The sequence below is a fragment of the Engystomops pustulosus genome, chromosome 4 (assembly GCF_040894005.1).
Source record: "Engystomops pustulosus chromosome 4, aEngPut4.maternal, whole genome shotgun sequence".
In the NCBI taxonomy this organism is placed as follows: Eukaryota; Metazoa; Chordata; class Amphibia; order Anura; family Leptodactylidae; genus Engystomops; species Engystomops pustulosus.
In genome coordinates this window covers 18085732-18099425 of record NC_092414.1, presented here as the reverse complement: position 1 = coordinate 18099425, position 13694 = coordinate 18085732, and the positions used below count along the sequence as shown (strand labels likewise).

The 13694-nt window shown below is 41.1% G+C and overlaps 1 protein-coding gene across 1 annotated transcript in view; it reads left to right on the top strand.

Moving 5' to 3' along the window:
• The first annotated feature begins 380 nt into the window (after positions 1–380).
• The window catches only part of CALD1 (caldesmon 1), a 123690-nt gene continuing 110376 nt past the window's right edge, over positions 381–13694 (top strand). The window contains exon 1 of the mRNA XM_072145379.1: positions 381–522. The gene's annotated coding sequence lies outside the window, so the exon portion shown is untranslated. The remainder of the gene's footprint in view (positions 523–13694) is intronic.

Below are 13694 nucleotides of genomic sequence, written 5' to 3'. Positions count from 1 at the left end.
CTGTGTTTCCACATTCCACGAGACATCCGATTTTTTAAATTTTTTTTTGTAAGATTACAATTACTTATGATCTCTTCCCCCTTGTCAGAGGATTTTCTTACAGAGGCCCCGAAAGCATAACCAAAAAAGGATATGTTACTGAAATTGGCAGGCTGCATGAATTTGGGTTTTTTCGGATGAGTCCTGTCTCTGAGCATGCTTGGGGAATGACAAGCATTTTTTTTTTTTTTTCTAGCCGGGGATAAGCCCACCTATTTTTTTCGCTGGGAGAGACCCCATTGGCCGCCTATTAGAATATGCTGAGGAGGACAATGGCTTTTACTGGTTGCCAATTGTAAACATAAGGAATAAGGATTCAGCTAGCGGGCGACTTTTTTTTTTTTTTTTCTTCTTCCTCGAAGGGGGAGGGGCTTAGGGGAAAGTCTGCGAGGTTAATTCAATAGAGCTGTGTATTAAGCAGCTCCTGCCTCCTTCCAAGCAGCCAGTGACTTCCTTCCAGCTGCAAACTTTTCATCCAGAAAGGTAAGGGAGCTGGATATTGTGTTTTTTTTTCCCACTGCACAGAAATCCTTGGAAATTTCCTCATGTTACTTCCGATATATCCCTTTAATTTTATTGCAATTTTTTTTTTAAATCTCAACTTTATTAGAAATAAATTTTTGGTCGCAGCAGGGGTTAATAAAATCTGTCTATATTTTTTTAATTTTGCAACTAATGTATTATTTGGGGTGGGGGTAGAAAGGGGGTCCGTCCTTCATCAGTTCTGGCTATTACTACATCAGGGATGGATTTCGGCTCTGGAGGACTGAAGGCTGCAAATAAGAAGTCCAGTGACTTAGCAGGGGTTAATAAAATCTATATGTTTTTAAAAATTTTTGCAACTAATGTATTATTTGGGGTGGGGTGTGATAAAGGGGGGTCCGTCCTTCATCAGTTCTGGCTATTACTACATCAGGGATGGATTTGGGCTCTGGAGGACTGAAGGCTGCAAATAAGATGTCCAGTTAGGTCAATGGGTGCAGTAACATAGAGTTTGCTTATCGTTTGATCAATTGGGGGACCCCCAATTAAAGGGGTGTGCTAAGATTGGGTGATGTAGCGCACCTCTGTCATGTTATGATGTGAATAAAACTCACCCCTGCCATGTTATTTTATAAATATAACGCACCCCTGTCGTGTTATTATGGATTATGCGAATGGATATATGTATGAAAGACATCATTGCATTCGACAATGAAGTGGCTGATAACAGGGAACAGTAGCTTTAACCAGCTGTTATTTAAGTCATGTGCTTGGCAATGTAGCAGAGCTAAGTTAAGTTGTGATAGTATTTAAGCATCACAATGGGGTTTATTTAGGATTACAATGACTTTTCTTATCTCAGTACACATGCCCTGCGCTTGTACAGTGTAACGACAGCTTCAGCTCTGCTACAGCCATGATTCGGATTTCTAATAAAGCCGTGTAATTGGGTGGGTCCCAATGAAGGAATATCGCCATCCTTATGTCATGAAGTTATTCCAGGAATAAGGGAAACAAGAGAGGCAGAAGCCGCAGAGACATGCTGAGACAGTTCTGGCCGAGCTACAGACTTGATGGTTGAGGGAGATAGTGTTTGTGGGCTGGAATTCCTTCAGAAACACTTAACGCAGACAATCCTGTTTAGAAAACATAGATAATTCCGATAACCTTTGTCTGGATACTCGGCGTACCTTTCGTTTTGATGTCGATAAAGTTTTTACAAACTCAGTTTTTATCTTGATCAAGTTACTGTTGTCCAATTTGTGTGGTTTATTGAACCTTATGTGTAATCCACGTTTAAAGGAAGACGTTTTTTGAGCCTCAAAGGGGAAATGTTCATATTTTAATTGAAAATTGTTATACATTAGGATTTTTGCGTGATATGACAACAAGCAAAGGGGATTTGACAATTTCCTGTGGTAAAATTTACAAAATTTTAGGGGTGCCACAGTTGAGGGGAGATGTTGAATGTTTACATGGGGGGGATTTATCAGTAGGGTCTGAAAGCAGAACTGTTCTAGTTAGTTGCTCATGGCAACCAATCAGAGCTAAGCTTTCATTTCCCGACAGCTGTTTATATCATTAAGGCTACATTCACACTACAGTATGGGGGACGTATATACGGCCGACGTATATGCGGCCGATATACTTCCCCCATACACTTCTATGGGCTCACGGCCCTGTACGGGAGCGGTACGGTACCGCACACGTGCGGCACCGTACCGCTCCGTAGCCCGGGGAAAGATAGGACATGTCCTATCTTTCCCCGTATTACGGCGCCGTGCGCCATTACTTCCTATGGAGAGGGGCGGGGGTGAGCGGCGTTCACCTCTTCCTCCTCTCCCCGCACCGCCGTGAGCCCGCCGTGCTAAGGTGCGGCGGGCTCACGGCAGTGGGAATGTGGCCTTAGGGCGCGTTCACACGTTCCGCTAGCGCCGCGTTCATAACGCGACGCTAGCGCACAGGGGGCGGAGTTTGGGGCGATCGCATATGCGTTTCCAGAGAAACGCATGCGATCGGGTTATTAATCGCATGCGTTTCCCGGGAAACGCACATGTGATCTGCCCGAGCCCAGCCCACTGTGCGCTAGCGATAGCGGAACGTGTGAACGCACCCTCAAGCTGAGCTCTAATTGGTTACCCTGGGTAACTAGAGCAGTTCAGCACACGTGGCGTTTGGAATGCGTTTTTGGCCCATTTTTAAGCAGTCCGTAAAAAAAACGCATGTGTTTTTGAAAAACGCATGCGTTTTTTTAAAAACACATCCGTTTTTGACAGGTTTGACCAATTATCTTAATTCAAACTGGTCAAAACCAGTTTTATAACGGACTGCTTAAAAAACGTGCCAAAAACGCATTCAAAACGCCATGTGTGCCATCACCCTTAGGCACTTCTGATAAATCTCCTACATTGACCGCATACACAGGATGCTGAGATAAATCCCTGCAGATATTTCCCAAATTTTTGCACGGGACAGATGCAAATAACCACACCCCTTTCCTGCAGCGGCGGACATTGTCTGAGGACTAATTTTTCATCAATATCGGGAATCTTATAATCACAATTTTAGCACTTTGACTCAATTATTCACTTTTTTTGGTGTTAATTTTCCAAAATCGAACCAAATTCTAAAAACCGCTGTGACAGCTTGTAAATACAAGCTTATAGAGGGTTTGAGAGAGCCCACTCAATGGCTCCTGGAACTTCACGTAGAGGAACTTTGGACCATCACGTGATCATTATATAGATCCATCACCCATTTTAATTGATATTTCCATTTCTTCTGACATGACATCAGTCCATTGGTGTCGCTATGGGAGTTTTAGGGGTTGTAGGTTCACCTCATAAGTCCATTGCCTCATAAGATGTATATGTATTACAGAGGAAGATCATGAGGTTACTTCAAGAGTTGAGGTCCAGTAGGTTGGTCCCATCCATTTTGGATGGTGAGGGCTTGTGCTGGATTCTGCTCCCCTGAGGAACTTGAAAATAGGCCCAAAGTTTATGTTCATGGACGCCAGGACCTATTTGTCATGGGTGAAGGGCTGAGTTTACACTGTGGGATAGATCTCACTTTTTTCTGATGGAGGAGCCCTTTTACCAGGTTGTCCAGTAAAACCTATAGTAAACACCACCAAAATTAAAGGAGGTCATAGCTTTAAGGGGATATATCTGTAAGGGGTAACTTGTAGCTCATAGGCCACTTCGAGTCAAAAATCTTGAATGGGGTCTCCACTGGAATCTTGTTGTTGTTTTTGTGCTGGCGTTGAGCGACGTCCGAGACCAGTCATGTCTGTCCAGAACATCACAGACCCATAAAATTATGAGGTGAATATGAAGGATGATAACAGTAGCAGTCAGCTGGAGTACAGGGTGTATCTGTCACTAATACTGATGTATTACTTTATTATTCTATTATTATTAATGATATTTCTCCCTGGAGTTGTCCTCTTCTGGCAAGTACAATGTAAACGGCGGCCATTTTGGTTGTTGGTTCTCTGCTTTTTCATTAGAGAGCTGGATTGAATTTATGGCATGATGTACAGCAATTAATCAGTACTATGTTTGGTCTGAGGTCTGTAATTGTTTAGGGGTCTGGTCTTTGGTCTTATTCATTTTGGGTGTGATGAGGGGGTGCTTACGCAATAGAGCTAAACATTGAGAAGACGCCCGGTTTCAGAGGGCCTTCAACTTTGGCGCCATTGCGTGCACACTTTTACAGGTGCTATAAAGGTATAGATCAGCCCTACCTACCCTTGTATGCTGTTTAGACACCATTGATTGTGGGCGTGTCCTATATTGAATTCAATAGGCCTCAGTGGCATCCACAGTTGTCCAGTGTCATGTGACATTCAATCTTTGCTATAGAAACCAATCACAGCAGAGCTTTCATTTTACATTCTGATATCAAAAACTTAAAGTCGTGATTGATTTTTTTTTTTAATGAAAATGGCTGATAATCAGTGTCAAAATCTGCATGTGAGGGTTTCCGTTGCGGAGTCCAACGCTCACGATTCTGAGTTAAATAAAGATAATGTTGTCTCCCAAAATCTTTGTTAAAGGGTTGTTCTCATGTTTAATATTTAAGACATATCCACAGAAAATGTCAGAAATGTGGGCCTCACCTTTGAGACCTTCTCGAGAACCTGGGTCCACTGACTTCCCATGGTGGGGCCTTATGCCTCAACACGGGAATGAGTCTGTGGACTCCATTTTCATGCTTCCCTCTACAACCAATTACAGCTCAGTTTTTGGTTTTTTAAAATCCAAAAAGAAAGGAGCTCTCTGATTGGTTCGTGACGTTCGTGAGACATAGACAGTCTTACTTTATGATCGTTCTGATAAATTTGGGAATTGTCCACCCCTCAGACATCTCCTATACAGATATTTCTCACAGAAGCTTTAGCACTGTTAAGGTTAAAGGTGGAAGATCCCCTGGTTAATTGGTAGAGGAGGTTTGGGGGTGGGTTGGAACCAATCAGGTCCATTCCTGAGATATTTAAGGAATGTCAGTGGCCTTAGGCTATTCCAGATGCTTGAGGAACATGGAATGCTGATGGTCTATTAGAGAGCAAAAAATATGATCTGATTTGCAAATGTTAGGCTGTAACCCATAGATATGAAAATGTTTTTTGTGATAATTGAGGGGAAATACAGTTTTAACACAAAAAAATGACTGGAATACGGATTAATTTAGGCATATTGTTCAACTTTCTTTTTAACACATTGGTATTTTCATGCCAAAAATAATTTTAACATATTCTTACCCATAGCAACCAATCACAGCTCAGCTCTCACTTCTTAAACTGCTCCAGACAAATGAAATCTGCACTGTGATTGGTTGCTGTTGACAATAAGGTTGTGCTTTTCTGTCATACAGTTTTGAGGAATACCTGGGTACTCTGGATATGATTAGGGATAAAAATAGATTTCTATTCATAGTGGATGTTGTAATTTGGAGTTCGGGGCTCCATCACAAAATCTGGCGGGAAAAATGAGAAATAGCGGTGGTTGCCAAATGATCGATAACTTTTGTTCCCACCCCCTGTTTTATTCAATATTTTTGAGTCCGTCCCCTGTTGCAGATAATATTTTTGAGTCCCGCCCCTTGTTGCAGATAATATTTTTGAGTCCCGCCCCTTGTTGCAGATAATATTTTTGAGTCCCGCCCCTTGTTGCAGATAATATTTTTGAGTCCCGCCCCTTGTTGCAGATAATATTTTTGAGACCCGCCCCTACTGTGGACGATATTTTTGAGTCCTGCCCCTATGGTGGACAAAATTTTTGCGCCCCACCATCTGTTGCGGATATTTTTGCGTCCTGCCCCCTAACGTGGACCATGTTTTTGACCCCTGTGATGACCCGAAGTACAGAGACACCAATCTTTGGTCCTGCCTTCCAAATCAGATTGTTAAAAGGGATTGGTTTGTAAAATTTACGGGGTTGGGAAAACGCAAAAATTCCATAAAAAATAGCCACATGGTGCCATAATAGGAGTAGTCATATCTATTATGTAGTTACGGTCAGAGACTGATAGGTGAGAATACATGACAATGCCTCCAGGTTTAGTCACCCAGAAGTTCTATGCCATAAATTTACATAAAATACATTCTTTTTCTAAATGTAAAACTTTTGGTACAGCAGAAGAGTTCCGACACATTCCAGTGTTTATTTGCTACTTGGTTACTAGAAATCTCTTCCATATAAGGATAGAGCCCGCTCTCCATTCATCAAACAGTGGAGATATTATTCACCCCGGTGTCCACATTCTCGGGCCAAGCCACAATGTAGTCATCCTAGACCTCTGCTCCCACCCCTCACTGCTGAGGATAGAAAGGCCTGAATAATCACATATTTCAGCAATATTTTCTAATATTCCTATCTATCTATGTATCTATCTATCTATCCATCTATCATCTGTCTGTCTATTTATCTGTCTCTCCTATCTACCAATTATATCCATCTATCATCTGTCTCTCTATCTATCTGCCGGTGATATTAGATTAATCTCTACCTCAATTCGAACCTCTCTCTCCCGTCTCCAGGACTTCTCCCGAGCTGCACCAATTCTCTGGATTGCCCTTCCCTGGACTATCAGACTAATAACCAACCTCCAAACATGCTCTTAAAACCCATCTCTTTAGGCAGCCTATCACACTGCATGAAATTTCAACTCTCTCTTTACTAACCCATCCTGTGTCCTCTTCCTGTCTATAATCAGGCAAACACCAGATATATACCAAGCTCCAGATTTCTCTGCAGTCCCATTGACATTGGGCTATGTATCACTATACTCTAAGGCTACATTCACATGATGTATGCCCGCCGTATCGTAGTATGATGGGCCTACATCGGTGCCGGGGAGAGGAGGAGGGGGAGAGCGCCACTCACCCCGGCCTTCTCCATAGAGGAACATAGGGCCCGGCGCCATATTTCGTACTGCTCCTGTACGGGGCCGTGAGGCCATTATGGTGTATGGAGGAAGTATATATGCCGCATATACGTCGGCTGTATATACGTCCCCCATACATTCGTGCGAATGTAGCCTAAGGCCCACAAACCAAATGCCTATGAAGTACATGTCTTACTATCTATATCAAAGATTTATACTATAACGGACATTCAATAGACCTGGGTGAGCGGTTTGACTGCACCGACTACACAGGGGGCTGCATGTAGTCTGTAACCATGGAAACACACAGGTCCTTATATTGAAATGTATCTGAATATTTGTAATCACGGATAGACAGAGCAATAAAAATGGATGTAGCCATTAGCCTGTGATAAGGTCCTAGGTTTGTGAGTGTTGAGCTCTCATTGTTCAGTAAGAGGCCGGTGCTCCCACTGCCGGTACATTAGCGCCTGTTTACAATATTAACTTGTGTTTCATATGGGGAACTCCCCTGATTAAATCAGCATTTTTAGTAATCGCCGTGAGAGCAGGAAACACGTTCTCTGGGCACAGGATCTAGGAGGTGCTCCGGTTCCTCTCTACTGATTTTAGGAAACCAACTTATTTTCTCAAAGTTTTTTTTTCTAACTTTTTGTGTCTGAAGGATTCCTTCCCTTCATAGGTTAATAAATATAGACCGTAACGGTTTCAGCTGTAAACACTCAGCGGTTCAGTGCCCCCAGTGGTTTGCTTCAGAGCACTGACCCCTGTTCCCTTGGAAATTAGTTAAAATAGCACAAAACTAAAAGACAACTGCTTCTGATAAGGACTTGGAGAGAACACGCCAGTTTTTCGGTCTCGATCCCTCCCATTTTTGCCTCCCACCTTACTGATTTGGTGGTATTATTATTATGAGGGGGTGTGATTTATTATCTCTGTAGTGGGGGAGGCGCCTGCTACAGCCAGTTGTCTTCAGTATTGGCACACCTCAGCCATTACTAGTCAAGTGTCCTCTAATAACACCAAAAATACATGTAGTCAAGTCTACTTAAAGGGGCTGTCCAGTCATAGCAAGTTAGTCCCTATTTTCAGTAACACCCACGGATCAGGAGAACAGAGGACTGTTGTACCCCGTTGCACTGGAGATGACCGGAGCGGTCAGTCGTGTATGCATCGACTATGCCGTTTATCCGACAGCCGCACTTGTCTGTCTCCATCAGCTCCATAGAGAGTGCATGGTCATTTTGGGTACAACGGGGGTACAACAGACCCCCATTATTGTGATCCATTACTGAGACCCCCACCGATCAGCAAGTAAGGCCCTATCCACAAGACAACCCTTTTAAATTTATTTTTATAAATTGCCTTACCAAACTCTATCATCTCCTTTAAGAGACCTCTGTGCCCCCATTGGACTTCCTGGTCACAAAAATAATTTGTCTATAATGGGTCACTTAGGTGTGACCAGTCTTATATTTGGATTCATAGGCACCAGGAGGTACACAGACCAAGCAAAGGATCCGAAAATGGGACTAGATAGATGGGTGTAGTTAAGGAGAGAAGTTTGTTGTGTAGTTTTTGAATTTTAACATATTTACATGGATGTGCAATGTAGTCATAAATAAATTGAAATACAGGCGGTCCACTACTTAAAAACACCCGACTTACAGGCGACTCCTAGTTACAAACAACCCTGTGTTACCCTAGTTACAAACAAAAATTTTTAGGTCAGGCGTTTGAAGCTCCTTTTGTGGAGGAGAAGGATTGCCTAATGGAAGACATGGGCCCATGTGATGGAGTAGACTTTTTGATCTCTTTTCGTAGAGAATTATCATTGGACAAGGAACCTGGACCAAGGTTTGATGGTCTTTTTGTAAAGGAGAAGAGTTGCCTAATGGAGGACATCAGCCCACATGGTGGATTAACTTTTTTTTTAACTTTATGAGTACAGAATTATCATTGGACAAGGATCATGAGCCTAAGTTCTAGTTGTGAAGATCCTTTTGTATAGGAGAAGTGTTGCCTAATGGAAGACATGGGCCCATGTGATGGAGTAGACTTTTTGATCTTTTTTGAGTAAAGAATTATTATTGGACAAAGAATCTGGGCACAAGGTTTAGCTTTGAAGGTCCTTTTGTATAGGAGTAGATTTGCCTAATGGAAGACATGGGCCCATGTGACAGAGTAGACTTTTTGATCTTTTTGCTTAGAGAATTATCATTGGACAAGAAACCAGGGCCCAAGTTCTAGGATTGAAGGTCCTTTTGTTATAAGAGAAGAGTTACCTAATGGAGGACAACGGCCTATGTGATAATGTAGATTTTTGCATAGAGAGTTATCATTGGACAAGGAACTGGATGAAGCCTTTGCCAATTTTGTTACCCAAAAAACTTTTTTAAGATATGGCCCGGACATAGTCTTTACCATTTCCTAAATGGCTTCTTAGTAAAGTATGCCGATTCCATTCTCTTCTTGGTGACCTCTTTATACACCCCCCCCCCCCCTCCTGAATATTGAAGTTGAGCTCCTCAGGAGCAGTTTTCACATTTTGCTTTTGTAAAATGGAAAATCAATTAATTCTTCTCCCGGGAGAGTGTTTTATGTAGTATACTTTTGAAGTCTTAAGAAAGCTTCCAGACAAACAATAATCATGACAAATATGAGGCTGTATCTTTGCCAGACAGGAAACAGTAGCCTTCTCTATTGAGTCCCTTGAAGAATCTAATTTTAAAAAGTTGTCCAGAAGGCAAAAAAAAAAAATTGAAGGAGGCTCAGAATGGGTTAAAAACATAAATGGGCAGTCTATATCTATATCCCCCCACTTTTGTTTCAATGGCAGGTTCTACTTCCTGTTTCCTCCTAACACACAGGAAATGCCCCTCAGCCAATCACAGAGTCTGTGCCCAATGATTGGCTAAGTATCATTTCCTGTTAAAAAAAATCACCTGGAAGTAAAAAGCATCAGGGGACATGGTCGGTGAGTATTGTTTCCTTTACTTTTTTAATTTATTCTGAGATGTTTGACATTATGGAATCCCCGTTAAGGTAACCATACATACAGTAGTTGAAAGCTATTTGACTAACGCTTGTACCGGTGATTAGCTATTCCTTTGGACCACTCTATTAACATGCACACTAAACTCAAACAGATGGGTGAGTAAGTAACTGCCAGATATCCCTAGTGTCTTTCACATCAATGGATTGGGCAGGTTGAAATTTAACATGCCTGATCCCCTTCCTCTCCCCTGACCAAATATAAGTAGTGTGTACATCAAATTGACATTAGATGGTTGGTCCTTTGAAATCGGTCGGTTTGGCTGGCCAATACAGAGGAGAAGACTTTTTCAAATTTGGGTTCGGCATTTGGACCTGGACATATTGACAGATTGGTGGCCGGACAGCCAATCTGGAGAATGGATGACCCTAACAAGTAGCCATGATTAGCTACATGATTGGTCAGGGCTGTCCATCTGGCTAATCATAACCATGGCTAGTTGCTAGGGGCATCCATTTGCCGGATTGGCTGTTGGGCTGTCAATCCAGCAATTTGTCCGGGTCAGGTAGCTGAACCCGAACGCCATACCAAAACTTGAACATTGGGTCCACTCATCTCTACTGGCCATTGTGCGGCTTCTGTATAACACCCCCTTGACACTATTCATACATCTCCAACTAGTTCTCACAAGTGATGGGATATGTATTAGACAAAGAGATATTCTCTTTTGGATAATTAATATCTTCGAGAAGGTCCCTTGCCTAGAACCTAATCACAATAGACCCAACTTCTTGGACTTCTATCTTTCAGCTTCAGCTTGAATTTGTTAGAAGACTGGTAGTAAGTATTCAATTTCCCCACAGTGCCCCCACTGGAGAAATCAAGCATTGCACAATATCCATTGGAAACAATGCGTACCAGGGCCGGTCCTCCAATGAAACAGAGTCTCTTTGAAACTGATCTACTAACCAAGGAGTGTAAATATCTTCTTTATATAAAACTTATTTTCATCCAGAACTCAGAGACACGCCCTCTAAGTAAGGTTACCGCCTCCTTGGCTAATATAAGATAATTCATATAAAAGCTTCCGGTGGCCATATCTTTTGAATGGTGGTACAGATTTTAGTACAACAAACACGACAGTCGAAAAATACAAGTCTTTTAAACTTTTTTGTATAAGTTTTACCCTCCTTTAAAAAAAAGGTCAAATATGGCTGCCAATGGTGATGTTTACTGGGAAATATTATCCCAAAAAATTGTTGACATTTTTAACTGGATTATTCCATTTTCACTTTTTTTTTCTTTAAATAGCCAAAAACGAGACTAATTAATTTTTTGCAACATTTCCAAATTCTCTCTTCCCCACCCCCACACACAGTCGCACCTTGTAGTAAGGGTCTCGCCAGGCGCATTTAGGGTAGGATTGAGTAATGGGACATTTCTGACGTGACTCAAAGATGTAAATTGTAATTATGACCCATGTGACCTTGACATCTTGTATTTTAATTGGGCCCATAGACAGCTGATGGGAGTTTACTGGAGGCAGCGTCTATGGAATGACTCCATCCCGTTTCCCGGGTATTTGTAATGTACATAAATGGAGCCCCCTGGAGAAGGGGAGAGGACAGATTTACGAACCAGATGTTTTCTCTGCATTTGTACAGGTGCGATAGGAGCGGGAACATTCCGTATGGGGCGTAAATTACTTATTTATACCATTTGCAATTACCTTACTTGACTCTTGTTCTGACAAGAACAGAAATTTTTTTTATGGCTCTACATAAAAAACCAACAGAGCCGGGGTCGTAATAACGGGAACATTATAAGGGAGTCTTTTTCAACTAAACTTTTAGAAAAATCTGATAAATTATGTCTTCGTCCTTCTCCTCTTAATATGTTTAGCGAATTTTTTCCTAATACATATTGGGTTCTACATTTACAACCTTAACTGACTATGCTAGTCACTGGAGGACTATGGAACAAGAAGTTTATTATTTTTGTGTAATACTACATTCAGCCTGCGGAGGCACTGTAGGGAAACTGATTACTTAGTAACAGGCTCCTCTTCAAGCTATATATGGCTACCTGACATCACAGCCTGTTTTTGGGAAAGAAAGAATTGTCCAAATTCAAGCAATTTATTTATTTTTCATAGATACCAAGTATTGTGGCATTATGATGGAACTGATCTTGGTTGTTAATAGTTTGGAAGAACCAATTTTGTCCGGAAATATGGTCAAACTGCCTATGATGGAAATATTATGGAGCAAATCACTGTGGCTAGCAATTCTAGAGAGCTATTGTTATGGAGGAACTGGCAGGTCACATTGTGGATGACGTGACCATCTACAGTCACTTCCCCCATATAATTACCATCTATAGTCACTTCCTCCATAATATTACCATCTATAGTCACTTCCTCCATAATATCACCATCTATAGTCACTTCCTCCATAATATCACCATCTATAGTCACTTCCTCCATAATATTACCATCTATAGTCACTTCCTCCATAATATCACCATCTATAGTCACTTCCTCCATAATATAACCATCTATAGTCACTTCCTCCATAATATTACCATCTATAGTCACTTCCTCCATAATATTACCATCTATGGTCACTTCCTCCATAATATTACCATCTATAGTCACTTCCTCCATAATATCACCATCTATAGTCACTTCCTCCATAATATAACCATCTATAGTCACTTCCTCCATAATATTACCATCTATAGTCACTTCCTCCATAATATTACCATCTATGGTCACTTCCTCCATAATATTACCATCTATGGTCACTTCCTCCATAATATTACCATCTATAGTCACTTCCTCCATAATATTACCATCTATGGTCACTTCCTCCATAATATTACCATCCATAGTCACTTCCTCCATAATATTACCATCTATAGTCACTTCCTCCATATAATTACCATCTATAGTCACTTCCTCCATAATATTACCATCTATAGTCACTTCCTCCATAATCTTGCCATCCATTATTGGTTCCACAAAGATATCACCAGTGAGTTCCTCTATAATATAAACATCTACAGTCACTTCCTCTATATTTATCAGCTACTCCATAATATCACCATCCTATGCATGCCAATATTAAAGGGGAACTGATAATAATATCTGATAATATCTTAACTAATAACCATATATAATAATATTCTAGAAGAACTCACTGGTGATACTTGGAGGAACCAACCATGGATGACAATATAAGGGAGAACTGACTATAGATGGGGGGGGGGGGGATTTTTGAGGAAATGACTTTGAATGGTAAGATTATGGAGGAAGCGACTATAGAGGAACTTACTGGTGATATCTTGAGGGAACCGTCTATGGATGGAAATTTATGGAGGACGTGACCACAGATGGTTAAGGAGGAACTGACTATAGTTGGTAATATTATGGAGGAACTGAGTATAGATGGTAATATTATGGAGGAACTGAGTATAGTTGGTAATACTATGGAGGAACTGAGTATAGATGGCAGTGATATTATGGAGGAACTATCTATAGATGGTAATATTATGGAGGAACTGAGTATAGTTGGTAATATTATGGAGGAAGTGACTATAGATGGTGATATTATGGAGGAACTATCTATATATTGTGATATTATGGAGGAACTGAGTATAGTTGGTAATATTATGGAGGAACTGTCTATAGATAATACTATGGAGGAACTGAGTATAGTTGGTAATATTATGGAGGAACTATCTATAGATAATATTATGGAGGAACTGACTATAGATAATATTATGG